Source organism: Aethalodelphis obliquidens, unplaced genomic scaffold, assembly GCF_003676395.1.
Source record: "Aethalodelphis obliquidens isolate GAN/ISIS:26980383/991018 unplaced genomic scaffold, ASM367639v1 scaffold1, whole genome shotgun sequence".
Classification (NCBI taxonomy): Eukaryota; Metazoa; Chordata; class Mammalia; order Artiodactyla; family Delphinidae; genus Aethalodelphis; species Aethalodelphis obliquidens.
In genome coordinates this window covers 59,388,342-59,406,962 of record NW_020837945.1, presented here as the reverse complement: position 1 = coordinate 59,406,962, position 18,621 = coordinate 59,388,342, and the positions used below count along the sequence as shown (strand labels likewise).

The following is an 18,621-nucleotide window of genomic DNA, read 5'->3' as shown; positions in this document are numbered from 1 at the left end:
ACACACACACACACACACACACACACACACACACACACACACACACAGGCATGCGTGTGCACATGTGCTCACACAGCAAACAGCTCCAGCTCTCCAGCTCCAGCTGGGAAGTATGCTTTAGAATCATGACAGTTTACTTTTTTCCTATCTGACCTCATGCAAACCGACTTTCTCCACCTCTCTGACCCCCAAATATACACATTCAGTCCCCGACCCACCCCCAATCTTCCTCACTTAGAAAGCTCTTTTAAACCATCTAAAACTTAAAATAAATACCAATTTGGAAACCTGAAGCATGCGCCAGTCCGTCCGTCTGTCCCCACCTTCTGCTGGAAGCCTCCGACCCCAACTCCTGTCAGCCCTCCCCAACTTGGGAAGCCCAGTGGCCTCCATGCACGGCTGGCACACGCAGAGAAAACAAACACATGGAATCCTGCCAGCTGGGTCAGGCACCACTATTTATAGCAGAGCGAAGTGTGGGGAATTGGAGGCGTGATGAAGGGTGTGGGGCGGAGGGGGTAGGGATAATTCCAGCCGCTCCGCCCAGGCTCCACAGCTGCAGAGGATCCCTGCTGATGTTCTGCCGGCCCAGGTGCAACCCATCCTGTGTGACTAATACCTTCCCTGTGCTGGAGCCTCCCAGGGTAGAGGGCCTGTTATCTTGCTCGTTACTGTAGCCCCAGCATCTATCTCTAGAAGCACAGTAAGTATTTGTTAATTAAATGAATAGATGAGCTTTTTTTCTTCCTGCCTACCCCACCAGGCTGCAGATGGAGGAGCTGGAGTGGGTGGAGGGGAGGTGAATGAGGAATGCCTAAAACAGCCTTCTAAAAATCTATCAGTTGTTAAAATGTGCTAGCCAAAAGAATGTAGGGAAATGCTCTGTTAAGAAAAGCAAATTAGGTTTCCTTAGTGCAGGCCTTTTCAGAGCCTTTAATGGGCTGTTATTATTGTGAATCACCAAAAGGTGGGTAGAGTATGCACTGAAGGCTGAACTCACTCAACCACAGGCCTGGACTTATTTGACCACAGGCCTGGACTGACTTGACCACACTACTCTTTTTTCTCAGAGTACCATTAGTGAGGAGAATTTCATCAAATACACTTTGGGAAATGTTGGCCTAAGAGGTTCCTGGAGAATATCCCAAAAACAACTTGTAAAACAGCAACCCATGTTTGTAATTTAAAAAAATTACATGTGAATATGTGGTGTACAGTTATTTGGATTGTCATAGGATAAGGTCAGGAGACACTTAAATGTTAACATCAGTTACGGTGAAGAGCAGGAAATTTGCACTTTTTATACTAAACACTTCAGAAATATTCCAAGTGAGTGTGTAGTTATTTTTGTAATTAAAAAGGTAAATTAAAAAAAAAAAACTATCCCCAAATATTATCATGTCATCACTGAAATTTTATCTTCCCATAGGCCCAGGGCCTCATTTCCTAACAACTCCTTGGGCTATAAAATGTTGCTCTTTGCTCCATGATCACATCTAAAGTGTTTCCTGTGTCTATATCCAACAGTCAACTCCTTCGGCTTACAAAGAACCCCCTCCCCTAATTCCAGGATTCTGTTGCGTCCACACAATGTGGACAAGTATTTTGGAAAAAATGAAAACACATTTAATATTCTTTTAGCAACCTTTACTAATCTGAAATTACTTTGTTTAGTAAATGGTATAAAATAACCACCAAGCACTTCGTTTGCTGCAATTACCATGTTGGGCATATTAACATTTAAGGACTGCCTTTTTTTCCTGCTAAATCACTAATTTCCTAACTTAACTGATTAGTAAATGTAATTAAAAGTCATTCAGATTTAGTGAATGTAACACACCAGGTTTTGTTGTAATATGAGATTAAGGCAAATATTTAGAATTGGAAGAAATATTCCATCTTAGCATAAAAGAGAGTATGTGACCATTTGCTGAGTTACTGTGTGTGAGATGATGTGCACATATTATCTTGTCTAACCTCTAAGTAACTCTGTGAAGGAGGTAGTATTGTCATCTCCATTTTACAGATGCAGCAGTTGAGGCTTAGAGAGGTTAAACATCTTACTCAAGTAAAGGATTCAAAGCCAGGGTTACCTGCTTCCCCTGCCTGCTGGTCTTGGTGTCCTTGGTAGATTTAAGCAGACAAACTGAAAAAGGAAACTGAGGAAGGCTGAAAAAAACCGAAATCAGCCTGGGTTGGGGTCATGCATTAGCCACCATGTTTCGAGAGGGACTGGTTCGTCAGGTCCCACAATGCACTCTGTAGCCAACTCATGAGGATGCTCAGTCCCCCACCCCAGCGGGAGTCAGCCCTGAGTGAGCACCTCAATCCCATCCACGAGTTGGCCGCGGCCCTCTTGAGTCTGGATCCACGTAATATGCACCAACATGTAGTGAGAGACAATAAATTCTTCCATTTCTTAATCTGACCTCTCTCATCTTCCTTCTGGTCTTACGTCAGCATACGACTGGAGGTTCCCAACGCTGGCTGCATGGAACAAATATCCGGGGACACTAAGACACGTCAACGCCTGGGCAGCACCTCAGGCAAATTCACTTAGAGCCTGTGGAAGTGGGGCCCAGGTATCAGCATTTCCAAAACCCTTTCCTGGAAACTGTAATGTTTAGCCAGGGTTGAGAACCCCTGGAGTCTCCGCCATGGATTTGTGGGTCATTCTGACAGAGAAGGTCTGCCAGAGATGCCTTGGTTGCACGGGATGCCACGGTTGGAATTGCGAGTTTTGTATAAAGATGCTCCCTGCTCTAGTATTTTTAGTGAAATTCTTGCCATTTTTAAAGCTATTTTCTTTTATTCCACAAATTGAATATCTTAATACACTTTAACGAATAAAACATTTTCTCAAAGTTTCTCTCAGATATCCCCAGATATTTTCTGGACTTTCATATTACTAGTTTTCTCCTCTTCACACGGAAATAAAAACCCAAGAAGAGAGACCACCGTCGCAAACAGCACCTACTTTGGGGGCCGAGACGGCTTCCGGAGTAGCAAAGGTGACACGTAAACAGGTCCCTGGGCCACAGTCACCCCTGCTGGGGCACCACCACTTCTGGGGGCAGACAGCTTAGCAGGAGACCGAAGTTTTCCAAGCATATGCACATTTTAGCGTTTGCACATGAAAACCTGATGTGCCCTCAGTGATTCCCTTAACAAGTTGAGAACAGTCTCAGGGCCTCACAGACCACCAGGAAGTAGAACAGGTGTTGGCTGTCCAGGGGTCCCACATCCACTTAACACCAGATTGCGCCAGTGGGCTTTGGCTCCCCTGGAACTGGCTTTTTGACATCCCAAAGGGTTAACAGCTCAGCCTCTAGCTTCCGGCCTTCCCTTCCCCAAGAAGTGGATTTTCAGTTTGGTCCCTGCCGGGGTGGAAGCAGCGCCTCACCCCAACCTTAGAGACTTGGGTCCCGCCCAGCCCCTCCCCACCTGCGGCCCTCCCACTCCAGGAATGAAGCTGCCGCTACTCAGCGTATACCAAGACTGGTTTCATCTCCTTCCAAATCCATTTTGTGTCTTAACTTCTGCCAAGGATAAAAATTAAAACGTTCACACACACATCACGCGTGTATGTGAGGACAGAGCTCGAAGTTTAAACTGAAAAAGACCAGGCAGGGAAGGGAGGGGCAGGTCGCTGATCAAAGTCGGGGCCTGGAGACTTCCCTGGGGTCTGTGTGGGCCCTGGCACACCCTGCCTGAGGCCCCTGCTGGCTAACACCCAGGGTCAGACCTGAGCCGGTGTTTGCAGCATCTCCCCTCCTGTTCCTCCAACACCCATTTCATACCACCCCAAACGCTGCCCAGGGGGCCACAGAGCAGCCGAGCTGCCCAGCACTCCACAGGCTGGAAGCAGACTCTGGTCCTCACACTTGGAGGAGCCCGTTCCTTGCCAACTCCAAAATGAAAATAAAAACAGTGCTTGGAATGACACACGGGTCCTGGTGGCATAGGCGGCTTGCGGACTGCTTCTGGCCACCCAGAAAAATGGGTCTGGAGCTGGAGCCTCTGTTCTTAGACCCCTGTCCCCCCATACCCGGGTCTGCAGACACCTGAATCTGGGCACCAGGCAGAGAGCAGCTCTGACCCAGCTTTCTCCTGTCATCTCCTGCTGCTGACTTCTTCCTTCTTGGCCAAACCAGGAGCCCCTGCATTGCAGAACGATCACGCCTAACCTTTCACCCATTCAGGATCCCCCAGAGTTCAGATAATGGCCCTTTACTCAACTCTAAACCCCATCAGCTGCCCCTTTTCCTCCCCAAATGGTGAACTAGGTACTCACATCACTTACACCTGTCCATTCTGACGCATACAATCCTTTGCCTTCCAAGTCAATAAACACCTATTGAACACTCATTCAATATGAAGCTCTGTGGATCCGAAGATAAAGTTCAAGCTTTCTCTAAGAGCTCAGCATCTGGTAAAGGAGACACACAGAAACACCTCAGAGCAGCGTGGAGCCACTGAGAATCAAACCCGAGGGCCCTGGGCTGGGGTTCTTTCTTTTCCATGCCCCTGTTAGGAGGGCACAGGAAGACTGGATCACACACTTCTTTTGGAAAAAGTACCCTTGTGGCGTTCATCCTTGTCCTATCTGCACACAGAGCAGAGTAATGAAAACAAAGTAGTATTTTTGTTTGTTTGTTTTGCGGTACGCGGGCCTCTCACTGTTGTGGCCTCTCCCGTTGCGGAGCACAGGCTCCGGACGCGCAGGCTCAGCGGCCATGGCTCACGGACCCAGCCGCTCCGCGGCATGTGGGATCTTCCCGGACCAGGGGCACGAACCCATGTCCCCTGCATCGGCAGGCGGACTCTCAACCACTGTGCCACCGGGGAAGCCCCAAAGTAGTATTTTAAAAACTCTTTTGTCTTGATAATTGTTGAATTTGGGTGATGGGTACATGGGGTTCATGATACTCTTCTTTCTGCTTTTGTGTATTTGAGTTTTTAAATAATAATGAAACTTGCTTTTTCAATAGGATGACTAGAACAAGATCATCCCAAACCTTCTCAGTCCTGCACCAACTTCCAGGACGCCCGCCCCCCCACCCCCGCCCATTGCTCCCCATGCCACCAGAGCTAAGCCAAATAGCACTGTCCGGCAGGTTTCCACGAGCGCCCAGGTTCTGGTAACGGAGGGCAGTACACCTCTCTTCAACCTTTAAAGGCTCCCTAGTGTTGGGCCAAAGAGGCAGCCCCACCCCTGAAAGGGTACTGCTGGCCGCAGCCAGAGGAGGCCCTGAGAAGCCTATCTCCTTGGTGCTCTGGCTTGGGAACCTGGACCCTGTTGGCTGCCCCCTATGCCCTCTGCTTCCTTTCTGGGTTCCCTGTCCTGGATGGGCCTTCCCCAGAACCCTGAGCATATCTCACCAATGACAGGTCCCCAGTGTTGGTGGGCTTTTCCCTGATGGCAGAACCACCCAAGTGCACAGGCTTCAGGGTCCGAGTGAAAGACCACCACTTTTCTCTGGACCTCCATTTCTCTACCTATAAAATTCCCAAACATACCGTAAGTGACACAGCTCTTTAGATAGCCAAGTTCTCCGAGAATATGGGCTCTTGGGAAGGAATTATAAATCAGCAGCTTATCTCAAAAGCCAAAGTAATAATCATCATGATGATAATAATGGTGACATCTAGCACCTCCTCTGAGCCAAGGGCTCTTCCAATGAGAGAAGGTAGGTAACGCAGTTCAACGTGAAATGACCTCTTGCTTGGATTTGGGAAATATTGAGAATCTAAGTTGTAAGTGTCTTGAGGGCAGCACGCATGGTGCTCGATAATCTGTTGGCTGATCAACTGAAAGGCCACTCTTTAGGGTTACAAACATGTCCTTGGGGCCACGTGGAAAATGCCTGAAGAGGCACGAACAGCACTGCTCTAGGCAAGGTTTATGGCTGGGTCTTTGGATAACCAGAAACAGCTCAGCGTGGAAGCTCAGTGACTGGAGGGAGGCTGGGTGCAGCGGGCATCGTGACTTTCAGAGGGTGGGAGACAGGTCAGAACCCCCTGCCCGGGGAAGGGTAACACACCTCATTTGGGCTGAGGTTCAGAGAAACAAGGCCTCACTGCCTTTCCCCCATCTAGACCACGGGCGTTAGCGCTGGCACTTTGGTTAGTGTCCCTGTGCAGGGAAAATGAGTTCTGCTGCCTCACACTCCATCACAACGGGGCAGGCTGGTCCTCTTTACCTCCTGACTTTGAAAGCTGTAGAACTTAGCTGTTCAGGAGCCTCCCTGTTCCACGGCCATGGAGGCTTTTTCTAGAGAGGGGAGTCGGGCAGTGGTGGGTAAAACTGGGACCCTGCCCTGGTTTCCCACAGATTGTTCTGTAGAGAAAGTGCTAGAGAAAACCCAGACTGCCCTGGAGACTTCCTTCCACCAACACTCACTGGAGCTTCACACGTGTGGCGAGGCCACGCCGCGTTTCCCTGCACAACCTGCCCTAACAGGCGACCACGCCGCTGGGAGGTCCTGGCATGGCCCCCAACTGGACAGGATGCCATTCCTCATACTAAAGGTTTTTTTTTTTTTTTTTTTGCAGTACGCGGGCCGCTCACTGCCGTGGCCTCTCCCGTCGCGGAGCACAGGCTCCGGACGTGCAGGCTCAGCGGCCATGGCTCACGGGCCCAGCCGCTCCGCAGCATGTGGGATCTTCCCGGACCGGGGCACGAACCCGTGTCCCCTGCATCGGCAGGCGGACTCTCAACCACTGCGCCACCAGGGAAGCCCTAAAGGGTTATTTTTTAATACATCACAAGATATTTATAAACTCAGCGTTTCTGAGATTTTTTCCCCCCAAAATCAGGGGAAAAAAGTCCCATGCAAATGCTTTGTCAGATCATGTATTTATCTTTTGGTTTAGCAAACGTGGTCCCTGCTCCTCGACACACGCTGCCTGGCTGCACCTACAGAAGCCGGTCCGGGATTCTCCCACAGGACCTCCTGGGGGGACAGCATGTGAGGAGGTGACTCAGGAATGAAGGCTGGATCTGGCAGGGAACGTGGGTCTCACCCTCCCATGTTCAGCAGTTCTCTATCCTTAGCCTCTGCAGGCAAACTGTGACAAGGGCCAAGGCCTCCCATGTGTTGACGGTCAGTCAGCAGACACAGCCTTCCAGATGCTGGAGCGAGACCCAGGAAGACAAGAGGGTGCAGGGCACACCACCCTGAGTCCACAATTAACGACAAAAGCAAGGACGGCTTGCCTGTAGACGGTACCTCTCTGAAGAGTTTAAGGAGCATTCAACACTCCACTGCATTAGTGCTCACAGTCTTGGTGACACACCTGGGACAAGTACTATTAGTCTCCATTTACACAGGGTACAAGTCAGAAGAACCACTGAATGGCAGCCCAAGAGCTCTCAGCAAGTCCCTGAACAGGATACAGATGGGAGGGTGGGCTAGGCAAAGGGCAAACCAGAGGACGAGGTGGTAAGGACTGGATGACTGGCATGGAGTTTCTACCATCTGAGAGCTGACTTTCCAAGGAGGCCATGTCTTTTTTCTCCTTTTTACTGAACTCTGAGGCACCTGCCTGGTGTCCTTGGAAGTGAGGAGGTGTCAGCTGGCCTCAGCTCTTCGTTTACTCCACATAGAAGCAACAGAAGCTGGGGTCTCAGTCCCTGCTCCCCAGGGTCGGAACCCTCTTCACCTAGTACAGCCCTTTCCTCTCAGCCCTGGAACGTTTCAGCCTGCTTCAACCAGATGGCCCACGTGACCCCCATCCACACGCACTTCCCTTTCCTCTAACTGGGGTCCAGAGTTGGAGCCCGGCTGGAGGAGGTCCTCCTTCTGCTCTAGTTATAAAATCCATCGTTATCCCTCATCCCCTGAGAGCCTCACTGTTTAATGACTGGTGACGGCACTGAATACTGGGGTTCCTGCCACACACACCCGCCAAGGAATCCTCGTTTGTGAGGCTGACTGAAGAAAGAAGCACTTCTTAGCAGGGAAAACGTTCTCACTCTCTTTGTGCCTGATCAGTCTTCCTGCTTAATGACCACAAAACAAGCCCTGAAGCTCAGTGCCTCCCAGGGCTCAGCACAGACACCACTGGGGCTGAGACAGCAACTCCGGTGGCTGAGGGAGCTGTGGCTGCCGCCGGATGCGGCGTGAAGGAGTGCTGCCTGCCCTGCCTGCCTGGGAGGCTCACTTCCCCGCCGCTTGTCCAAAGCTCCAGAGCAAGTAAACCAAACTAGCGAGGAGGAAGGCAAACGGCCCGGTGCTCCTGTCTGTCTACTTAAGAGCGTGACACAAGGTCTGCACAGCCGATACTTCCAGATGTGGAACCAAAACACAGGCAGCAACCGACAGTTTACCAGCCTAGGCTGAACTCCAGTAGCACCAGCGCCAGGCGTGCCCAGTGGATGACGACAGAGGAGCAGCACTGCAGACCCGTGGGCTCTGGGCAGGTGGGTCTCAGCCCTGGCTGTGGGCTCCTCCGTTGTCAGCGCCTTGCACCCCAGCTGGATGTATGGTGTGAGGGGGCATGGCGTGGAGAAGGCCATGTTTAAAACTGGAGGAGAATGCAGGGGACGCGGGTTCGTGCCCCAGTCCAGGAAGATCCCAAATGCCGCGGAGCGGCTGGGCCCGTGAGCCATGGCCGCTGAGCCTGCACGTCCGGAGCCTGTGCTCCGCAACAGGAGAGGCCACAACAGTGACAGGCCCGCGTACCACAAAAAAAAACCCCCACAAAAACAAAAACTGGAGGAGATTGCTAAGTGAAAGGAGCCAACCTGGAAAGACTATATATACTGTATGATTCCAACTACATGACCTTCTGGAAAAGACAAAATTACAAACACTGTAAAAAGAACAGTGGTTGCCGGGGATTGGGAGAGGGAAGGAAGGAGGGCCAAATAGGTGGAACACAGGGGATTTTTAGGCAGTGAAACTATTATTCTGTCTGATACTATAGTAATGGTGGATGTGTATCATTACGCATTGGTCAAAACCACAGGCTGTATAATGCAAAAAATAAGTCTTAATGTAAACTATGGACTTTAATTAATAACGATGTGTCAACATTGACTCATCAATTCTAACAAACGCATTACACCAACGTAGGATGTTGGTAATTCGGGAAATTGGTAGGGGTGGGGGGGTATGAGTTAACTCCCTATAATTTTCACTTATTTTTTTTCTATAATCCTAAAACTGCTTTTTAAAAAAGCCTATTAATTTCTTTCTAAGTTAAAAAAAACCTGGAGGAGGAGGTTTGGACTATTCCCCAGCTCCCTGAGATGCTGTAAATGTTGGGTCTGGGGATCTTGGTAGTGTAATTTCTCAGGCACGTTTGTTGTCAGCAGGAGACCTCTTGGGATATTTGCCCCTATTTTTACTGTTCCTTAGCTTCTAAATCTAGAACCAAGCTAGAAATGACTGAGATGCAATTTGAATCAGATCTATCCCCCTCTGGGCAGACATCCAAACCTCCTATTCCTTGTATTTCAGGCTGTCAACTCTCCAATCACAGAGAAAATTTCTGTCACCTGTGTGCCTACCACGGGGCCTGACTCCACCAGGCCCCCATATGTAGGGAACTGAACTAGTCTCAAATTCCTCCCGTGTTCCTCACGTCCCAGATGCAACAGAACTCTCATTCAACTGTGCAAAGAGAAGGGAGCAGTACAGTGGATGGTCCAGGCACACTTAGGAAATTCCAGATGAACAACTAGACTATAAACTTTTGATGGAGTGAGGATGCCCTGGGCTTCTCTGCAGCTCCCAGCCTGGCCTAGCACAGTGCTGGACACAAAGTCCATGCTCAGTAAACTCTTGAGTGATGCAGGAGGGCCAGAGAGGCATCCATTCTCACCCTCCCCTTACAGATGGAACTGTGGCACAATGGCGCATCCACGGACATTCCTGAAGTCAGTCACCTTGAGGAAGACAGAGGAGCTGAGCTCCTTCTGCTGCGGCCTAGCACACTGCTTTCCGGCTTTTCTAAAACAGACACCCTCATAGTATTAGAATTCCCTGCCCCTCTCTCCCACATTCCCCCCGTATACATATAACCAGAATGCATTTTTCTTATATAAATCCTTAGGTGATGATTTCATTCTGTTTGAAACTCTTATTATACTCATTTTGAGATTCAGGAAAGACCTGTAGACTAGTAAAAAGAAAAATTGAGTACCAATTACATCCCAGAGTCTACTCCAGGCACTGGGGAGGTGGTGAGGTGCAAAATGAAGTCCCTGACCCCGTGGATCTCTCCTTCTAGAGGATAAGCAGGCAATAACAAGTAGATGAGATGAGATGAGATGAGATGAGATGAACAAGTAGAGACACGTCAGGAGGTGTAACGTTGAGAAAGAACAGATTAGGTTGAAGGAAGAGAGAATGACGGGGGGAGTGTGATTTAGTAAAGGGCTGTCCAGTGAGGGTGGCCACGAAGCAGGCACCTGAATGAAGTGAGGGAGGGGCTGTGCAGCTATCGGGGAAGTACCTTCCAGGCAGTGGGCGAAGCCCCGGAAGGGAGGCTGTCCTGCTTAGGCAGAGGAGCAGCAAGGAGGCCACTGAGGCTGTGGAGCGGACAGGGGAGGTGAGGGCACTGACGGTGTGTGGCATTTTCTCTGCATGAAAGCAAACCACGCACAGTTTTGAGCAGAGAACTGACCTCGCCTGGCTCCTCTTTTGGAAGCTGACGCTGACTTCTCCATGGAGAACAGACTGTGGGCAGGGAGGTCAGGGCTGGGTGGAGGCAGGGAGAACACTTAGGAAGCTACTGCAATAGACCAGGTAAGAAATGCTGCTGGAAGACAAGGATGGTGGGAAGTTGCAGGATTCTGAATACATCTTAAAAATAAAGCCAACATCATTGGCCAGCTTAAAGTGGAGCATGAGAGAAGGAACAGAGTCCAAGGTGACTCTCAGGTTTGGGGCCTAACCAGCAGAATGGAATATGCTGAAGCAGGGAGGAAGCAGAGGAGAAAGCTGGGTGGGAGCTGTCTTCCCAGGGACCGGGCCTAAAGACTGGTACCTACGGGGGCACCTGGGGCACAACCTTGCCCCACTGTGGACTCCTCTCTTTCCCCATCTTCTCATTCCCTCATCTCTGTAGAGCCTTGAGCCAGTGGGGGGTTCCATCAGTGCAGCCTTCCACCTACTCCTCTTTCCAGCTGTCCAATCCGCCGATAACTCTCCTTCCAGTCTGTTTTTCTTTCCTTTCTTTTCCTATTAACGGTCACCTTCTCCTGAATGTTCACAATGCATTTTGTGCGCTTTATATGCAGTATCTTGCTTTCTCTTTGCAACAACTTTAAGAAACTAGGGTTTCAGAGTGGAGGTGACTAGCCCAGGGTCATACGCCTACCACCTGGCAAAGCTACGTTCAAATCCAGGCCTGTCTGGTTCCAAAGCCCGCCCTTAACCAGGATGCCACACCATCTCCAACCTGGAAGTGGCCCCAGAGACATGGCTCCCTCCTGCAACAACCGTCTTTCTCCAGCACTTCCCCCTTTTTCTAATAAGATTCACTCCAAACCTCTGCTCTCTCAGATGGGGTCACCCCAACTCTCCTCAGACCTCTCTCAGGAACAGTGCGAACCAGGATCCTCTTGCCACGAGAGCTTTTCTTCTCTCAAGTCCTGCCAGACCCTGAGGCCTTCACTGTCTCTTCCCACGAGAGGGAAAAGCAGCTTATCTGGCAATAGGACGTAACTGCCTTCAGTTCAGGCCTCTGCTCTTAGAAAACAAACACAGCCACAGAAGCAGATGCAGCCCTTGTGCCTAGACTCTGACCTCTGGCCAGTTCCCTCAAATGTCTTATCTCCCAACTCATCTTGGGTGAGCACAGATGCCAGAGGCTTTTGAGGTGGGCAGGAACCTTCTGCATCAAAAGTGTTCCCTTGTGCCGTGTCTCTGCATCCACATAGTGCCCTGAAAAGGCAGCTTGCGAGGATGGGGAAAGAGAGGCTCAGAGAGTTTCCATGATTTCCTCTGGGTTACCCAACTAGTTGGTCACATAATTATATCTTAAACCCAGGTATCCTATACCCACCCCGCCACACACACACGCAAAGCCAGAACATCCTGGCTTCAGGCTTTCCACAATTTTTAAAGAAAAACAAGGAACTGAGGGCAACTCCATGCTCATGGCAGCCAAATCTCCCCACTCTCTGAAGCCAGCTGGGAGACTCGGTTTTGCTCTGCAGGTAATGGCCCGTAGCATTCTTTCTGCTGGCTGCCCTGTATTTGCCTGGAAGGTACCATCTCCTGTCAGTTACCTGTCTGTCGAAGTTGCTACTTCCTTCCCCAGGGTATTTTTCTGCACAAGCTACCACTTCTCCTGACCAGGAAAAGCGCCTGCTGGGCAGAACGCCTTCTCCCCCCTCACCCTGCCGAGGCTCAGAGGACCCTGAGCAGACTTGCAGAGGCCCAAGGAGCACGTGGATTCAGCTGGCACCTGTAGTGGGAGCAGAGACTCAGACAGCCAGTTCAGATGATGTCCCAGGGCAAGCAAAAGCCGGGAGACACGTTCCAAGAGGAGACCCAAGACAGAGGCAGCTTTCAGCACTGCCTACAAAGTCAGACATCATCTGGGCCTCAGGACCCAGCTTCCCTCAGGCTGCTGCTGTGGAACCACTCAAAACCTTCCGGCTGTGGCCCCAGTTTTCAATTCATGTCTCTTAAGGCAAGTCTCATAAAGGCCGCCGCCTGCCCCTTGCACTCTGTTAGTTGCAAAAGAAACAGTTCTCCCAAGCTGAGGGGGCTCTACTTAGAGAGACTGAGAGGGGAGATTGTCTGGATACCTTTTTTTTCTCAAAGCCCGAGTTTTGGAGTCAGCAGCCCTGCCATGAAATCTTGGTAAGCTGCCACTTACCAGCTGTGAGACCAGAACAAGTCCCTACAATTATTTAGGCTTCAGCTCTCTTATCTGCTGAATAGGATCATGCTGCCCATCTTCACGGGACTGCTGGGGGGTTGCAGAGACAGTGCTCACAGGGCTTAGCGCAGGGCCTGGCACACAGTAGGTCTCGCTAAATGGCAGCTCTCGTTCTCCCCGTCATCAGAAGGACGACGGAGGCAGGTGCAGCTGCCTCTTTGGCACTGGGATCTGCCGGTCTCGGCCTTCTCGGCCTGCCCTTCAGGTCCACAGCTGATTCCCTGAGAGGGTAAGGGAATGAAGGGCACGGGAACGTCCGTGACGGAGGGCACCTGCTGCTCACGGGTGCTCACCCTCTTGAGGGAGAATCACCACATACATTGTAAGGCCTGGTTTGTAAAATCAGGGGAACAAAAATGAACTCCGTCACAATACTGCTTTCAGCAACCTGTTCTGTCCTTTTCAGGCACACTCGGGACCTTTGTGGTGTTTCAGTGACGGGGTTGGCTGCCAACCTTCTTGTTCCCCTTTGGTGAGGAGAGCTGAGCTCCCCACCCCTCCCATTGTTGAAGACCACCCAGTGAAACGCGCTGGCAAGCTGCCACCGTCCAGGCAGGCGAGAGCCGGGCCTGACGACCCAGCCTCCATCTCTGCAACAGAAGGCTACAGAACGACAGGCACCTGACTGCGGGGCTTTCACCTGGAGCCGACGCGGCCTTCACGACGGCCAGACCACCAGCGCTGTCCAGAAAGGGCTGCAGGCGATTGCTTGGAAGGCCTGTGCATTGCAAGAGACATTAGATTCTAACCCTTGGCTATAACACAGCAGATTTTTATGTAACTTGTTCACTACAAGACATCCGTTCATAACGACACAAGTAAACAGCCGTGAATTTCCGTCACTTTACGTGGTCTCACTTGCAAAAGTGGGTACTGTGCTGACTGACTGCGTGATGAAATCCCTCACGCGGGCGCAAGTACGTAAAAAAGGACAAGGTACCGTGACACCTCTGTGGGACGACAGTCATCAGGCAGAAAAGCAGAGAGCCAAGTCGGGGGGTGGCGGGGGAGATGCTCTGTGAAGCAATTAAGAGCAGCCTCTGCTTCCACAGAAAAGTAAGAAACCCAGAACCCCCCAATTTTCCTCTCCAATTAACTGTGACCCATACCTAATAGACCTGCTGGGATTGCAATGTTAGGTAAGTTCAGACTAGTCAAGGCACTTGGCTGGGACTATTCTGGAAAAATATTGGCAGGCTGGGAGACCTGCGGAGTGCTCTCTTCGAGAGTCCAATTCCAGCCCAGCCTCCAAGGCCAACCAGTTCTACACACCCTTCTCCTCTTACCTGTAGCTCCCATCCTGTGCGACAGCCACCTCGTAGCAGCCAAGGAGGGTCCTGGGCAACTGGAGAGCCCAGCAACTTTTATTTGCCCCTAAAATAAACGTCTTCTCACTTGTTACTCTGGGAATAATTTCAGAGCCAAGCAAACCTACCCCAGACAGCAGAACAAAGGGCAAATGGAATTTAAAAGTGAAAAGCTGAATTCAGGCATGTGTTTCTAGCATTCTCAGCTAAAATCTGACCTGGCTGAGAAAGAAAAGATCACAAATTTCTCCTTTTTCCCCTGAAAGCTACTCAGTAACTGCTTTTAGAAACTTGTCAAAGACTCGCATTTCTGAGGTTCTGTATTTAATGCAGAGATTCCAGTTTGTTTGGTTTTTTTTGCGGTACGCGGGCCTCTCCCGTTGCGGAGCACAGGCTCCTGACGCGCAGGCTCAGCGGCCATGGCTCAGGGGCCCAGCCGCTCCGCGGCATGTGGGATCTTCCCGGACCGGGGCACGAACCGTGTCCCCTGCATCTGCAGGCGGACTCTCAAACACTGCGCCACCAGGGAAGCCCCTCCAGTTTTTAACTTTACTAAAATTAAAAAAAATCACTCTGAACTTGAAATCTCCTGTCTTAATACTTAATACTTCAGTCTATTATCTGCTTAGGAAAAGTAAGTTTGCAGGGAGAAAATAATGAACAACATACGGGCAGAGGTAAAAGAACGTTTCAGTCCTGCCAGCCCCATCGCTGCCTCTAGGACTTAGCCTGAGAGGCTCCCAGGCTCTCCTCCTTCCAGTAGCCTTTCTTCATGACCCAGTCCAAGCACTTTCACACTGGAGTTTGCATTGCCGTGCCCTGCATGTCCCCTCCCCTCAGTCATGGAATTCTGGAAGGCGTGTGCTCCGGTACTGATATTGAGCACACAGCGAGCGCTGAATAAAAGCTTGTTGAAAGGATGTAGGCTCCAACCTACAAATGAGTCATCACCCTCATCTTGTCCAATGCTGTCCAAACTCATTTTGGAGAAGAATAAACATTTCTTTTCCATATTTTCTGCTGCTCAGCTCCTTTTGGATGATTTTTTATTCAACCCATAAATGTACTTTCCCGTTACTAACTAGGAGAACTAGTTGAGACTTTCCTCAACGTTTTCTCTGGCAACCAAGTTAAGTTGACTGTGTATCATTGGCTCTGATCTTTCTCCTACCATTTCCTCTTACTGCCCAATAACCCTGTCCCAAACATCAAAGGCCTTCTTTGAAGATAAGGCCAAATCCACCATTAGGAAAAGAGAAACTATTTCCTAACTTTATTTCAGAAGATGGTATGACACGGAATCCCTCTGGGTTTTGTGAGATAAACACAGCCCAGTACATCAGATGAGAAGGCATTTGCTGTAATACCATTGGTAGACACATAAACACAGGACTTTCCTCATCCAAACCTAAGCAGGACTTTTCCACAGCAGTCTTGGGCTCCAAATCCACAGTAAATGGTTTATAACCAACATGTTGAACAGAATTTGCCACAGGGAAAGGGGGGTGACGTGGTCACGCCAGGGGAAAGAGGCCATCACAGGCTCTGACTATAAGAGTATCTGAGCTGAACTAGAACCAACTTGTTTAGTTCAGATTCCATTCAAAACTGGACCCTTTCAATACTGAAGGATGGGAAACACTCTTATCTTCAAGCAGAAACATAAAACATGAAAATATGACTGACCCAAGAGGCTAGAGATATTAGACTATGGGCAGAAAACCTCACCTGCTTCTTCTACTTCATTGCTGATACCCTCAGACGGTGTGAATGTTGACAAGACGTCATGGGTCACGGGTTCCAGGAAGCTTGTTCTGGGCCTGAGGAAAAAGAAAGTGTCTCAAACAAAGTAAATAAACACTTTGAAAGTATTTGCTTTTTATAAGGTACATTGCTATAAACCAGAGTAATTCCTTATTAGTCCATTTTACAAATAAGAAAACAGAGAAAAAGCAGTTTTTCTAAACCACAGGCTTCCTTAAATCTCCAGTTACCTGGCCCCTTGCTAGAAATGAACTGAATAGATGAAGGACAATGATTACATTGAAAATGGTCTGTTGCTCTTACAAAACCATTACCTTTGCATCCAGTGGTCCATTGTCACCAATATTCACCAAATATCTGTTAAGAACACATTATCAGCAGCCCTCATACGAAGTAAGGTGGGTTAACAAGGAAGGGGCTGGGGCTGGTAAGGCAGCAGAAGGAGTGAATCCCTTCCAAAATCAAGGGTCGGCTAATAGATGGGTCCAGCTGGAGCAGAAGGGTTCTATCAAGGTAATATTATTATGAGATGAGACAGAGCCACATGTGAGAGGGCTAAGAAATTTAGATTGTAAGCTTAGACTGGGGGATGAGTTTATGGGACTGATGGACGATGGGCGTTGGCGGGGGCGTGAGGGTAGGGGGGTGATGGGTAGACAGTGGGGAGTCCAGCCATGTGTCAGCAATTGTCAAAGGCATGAAGAAGCATGGTGGTGGCAGAAATGGAAAAGATGGTAGGATGGCGGAATAATAAAAGGAAAGGCAGGAGAGACTAGGCAAGCTTGGGGAAGGAGCTAACTCAGTGGTAATGGAGATTTAGTGAGCAATTAGCTCAGTGGATTGAGTCAGTGTGAATGGAGTCCACAGGCAGAGCCAGGGGTCCAAGCCAAGTTTCCTAATCCTCAGGGCAGTGCCACTTGAGATGGATCCTTTAAGTCTTACTTCCCGATTCCACCTCCCCTTCTCTACCCATTTCCAACCCCGAGGGCTCCAAGGAGGCAAGAGCCCTATTTAGGAAGGCTTTTTGTAAACATGGATTTCTACATGAAAAACAAACACCCTCTTCCATCCCACCCTCCAGCCCCAAATATTTGATCCAGCCTCATAAATGATGAAAATATTACATGTAAAGGCTCCACGTGGGAGCATTCTCAGGATTTAGGCTGTTCCCAGCAATAGCAAAGTGGTTGGATATACCTGCTCCCTACGAGTCTTTGGTCAAAAGCGTAGAACTGCTTCAGGGCTGTCTGACTACAAGAGTCTTTACTTTTATTGGAGCTATGTGAAAAGTATGTATGCACGTGGATGAACAAAAACAGTTATAGTATGGCAATGTGGGTAACTTTAAAACACATTTTTTTTTATTAGTAGTAGATGCTTGTGCAAAAAATAAAAATTGGGAGGGGAGGGTCATTTGGAGAACCATCCTTTGACTAAGAAAGCTTATTTTCTTGGGACAAAAAAGCTCCCAGTCTGGGGCCTGATGTGCTATAAACTTTTGCTGAATTGAAGTATGGAGATGACAATAAGTTCCATATGTTAAAGTAAATACACTTTAAAAAATGTAACAAATCACTTTCTTTTCTCTCCCTCCCCAATTTCCATCCACCCTCCTCCTTATTTTCACAGATAGCAAGAAGGCTTGGAGTTTGGAGGAAAGAAAGCAAACTCCCAATGTACAATATCTTCTGGTGCCAGGTTAATACTTTGTTACTCAGAGGACAGAAAGTACTGGAAGCAATTATCTGGTGCACTTGGGTCCTCTTCAGCTTCTATCCGCTTGTTTAAAAGACACAGAAAGGAAAACCCTTATTCGTTAACCATACTGGTGACTTTGTGGAAGTCTGAACTCAGGACCCTAGGGTCCCATGGAATATTGTGACCACCAGGTTCACTTCTCACCATCCTTGCTTATACCCTGGGGATCCCTGGGGAAGTCAACTGAATTATCTCACGAGTAAAATCTCCTACTCCTTCTTAGGGTATGGAAACCACAGATAAGTTGCTGAAGAGAGCTAGGAGCCCAAACATTTGAAAGAGCATTTCAAAGAAAGGAAAATCTCTGGACCCATTTGGAGGATGTAAAGGAACAAAAATCACCCTCTTATTCAAGTTGGCCAACCGATCAACAGCTAAGCAGGGTTCCCTCTATCCCACCACAACCCCATCCCAACTGTGGTCAAGGAACCAACTATCCTGGACTCTATCAACTTCCTCTCCTCAGTAAAGCCAATGCTGTGGCTTGGGCAATTTCTCCTGAGAAGCTGTTTCTTGCAGTGTTCCTCTTCTGAGATCTCTTGACAGAGGATGAACGAGACAGTGTCTGACATCTCAGTCCTCAGATTTCATAGGTGTAGACAGCCTCCGGCCTCCTGAAGGGCCAAACTTTAAGCAATAGTTGGGGGCAGGCAATGTCAGCAAAGCGGCAACTCTTACTTCTTTCATTTTCCATACACTCGCTCTAAAAACTCATCCTGCAGGAAAATCATAACTCCACTTCTGTTTTCACCCTGCCTCTGTCCCACTGACCCCAAGGTGCTTCAAGATTACCACGGGAACCTTCTAGATTTCAATTATGAAACCATAAAAAAGTACCAATTATAAGACCTCAGAAACGTTCCTGGGAAACCTGTTACATACCTCAAAA

At 49.2% G+C, this 18,621-nt stretch overlaps 1 protein-coding gene across 6 annotated transcripts in view; it reads right to left on the bottom strand.

Annotated features, from left to right (window-relative positions):
* The window catches only part of BOC (BOC cell adhesion associated, oncogene regulated), a 241,596-nt gene that overhangs the window by 59,748 nt on the left and 163,227 nt on the right, over nucleotides 1–18,621 (bottom strand). For 5 of the 6 annotated variants that reach the window (XR_003432498.1, XM_027104803.1, XM_027104795.1 and 2 more), the window contains one exon: nucleotides 15,939–16,030. The gene's annotated coding sequence lies outside the window, so the exon portion shown is untranslated. Of the gene's footprint in view, nucleotides 1–4,294; nucleotides 4,430–15,938; nucleotides 16,031–18,621 lie in introns of all 6 variants that reach the window. The other variant, XM_027104813.1, reaches the window with a different exon arrangement.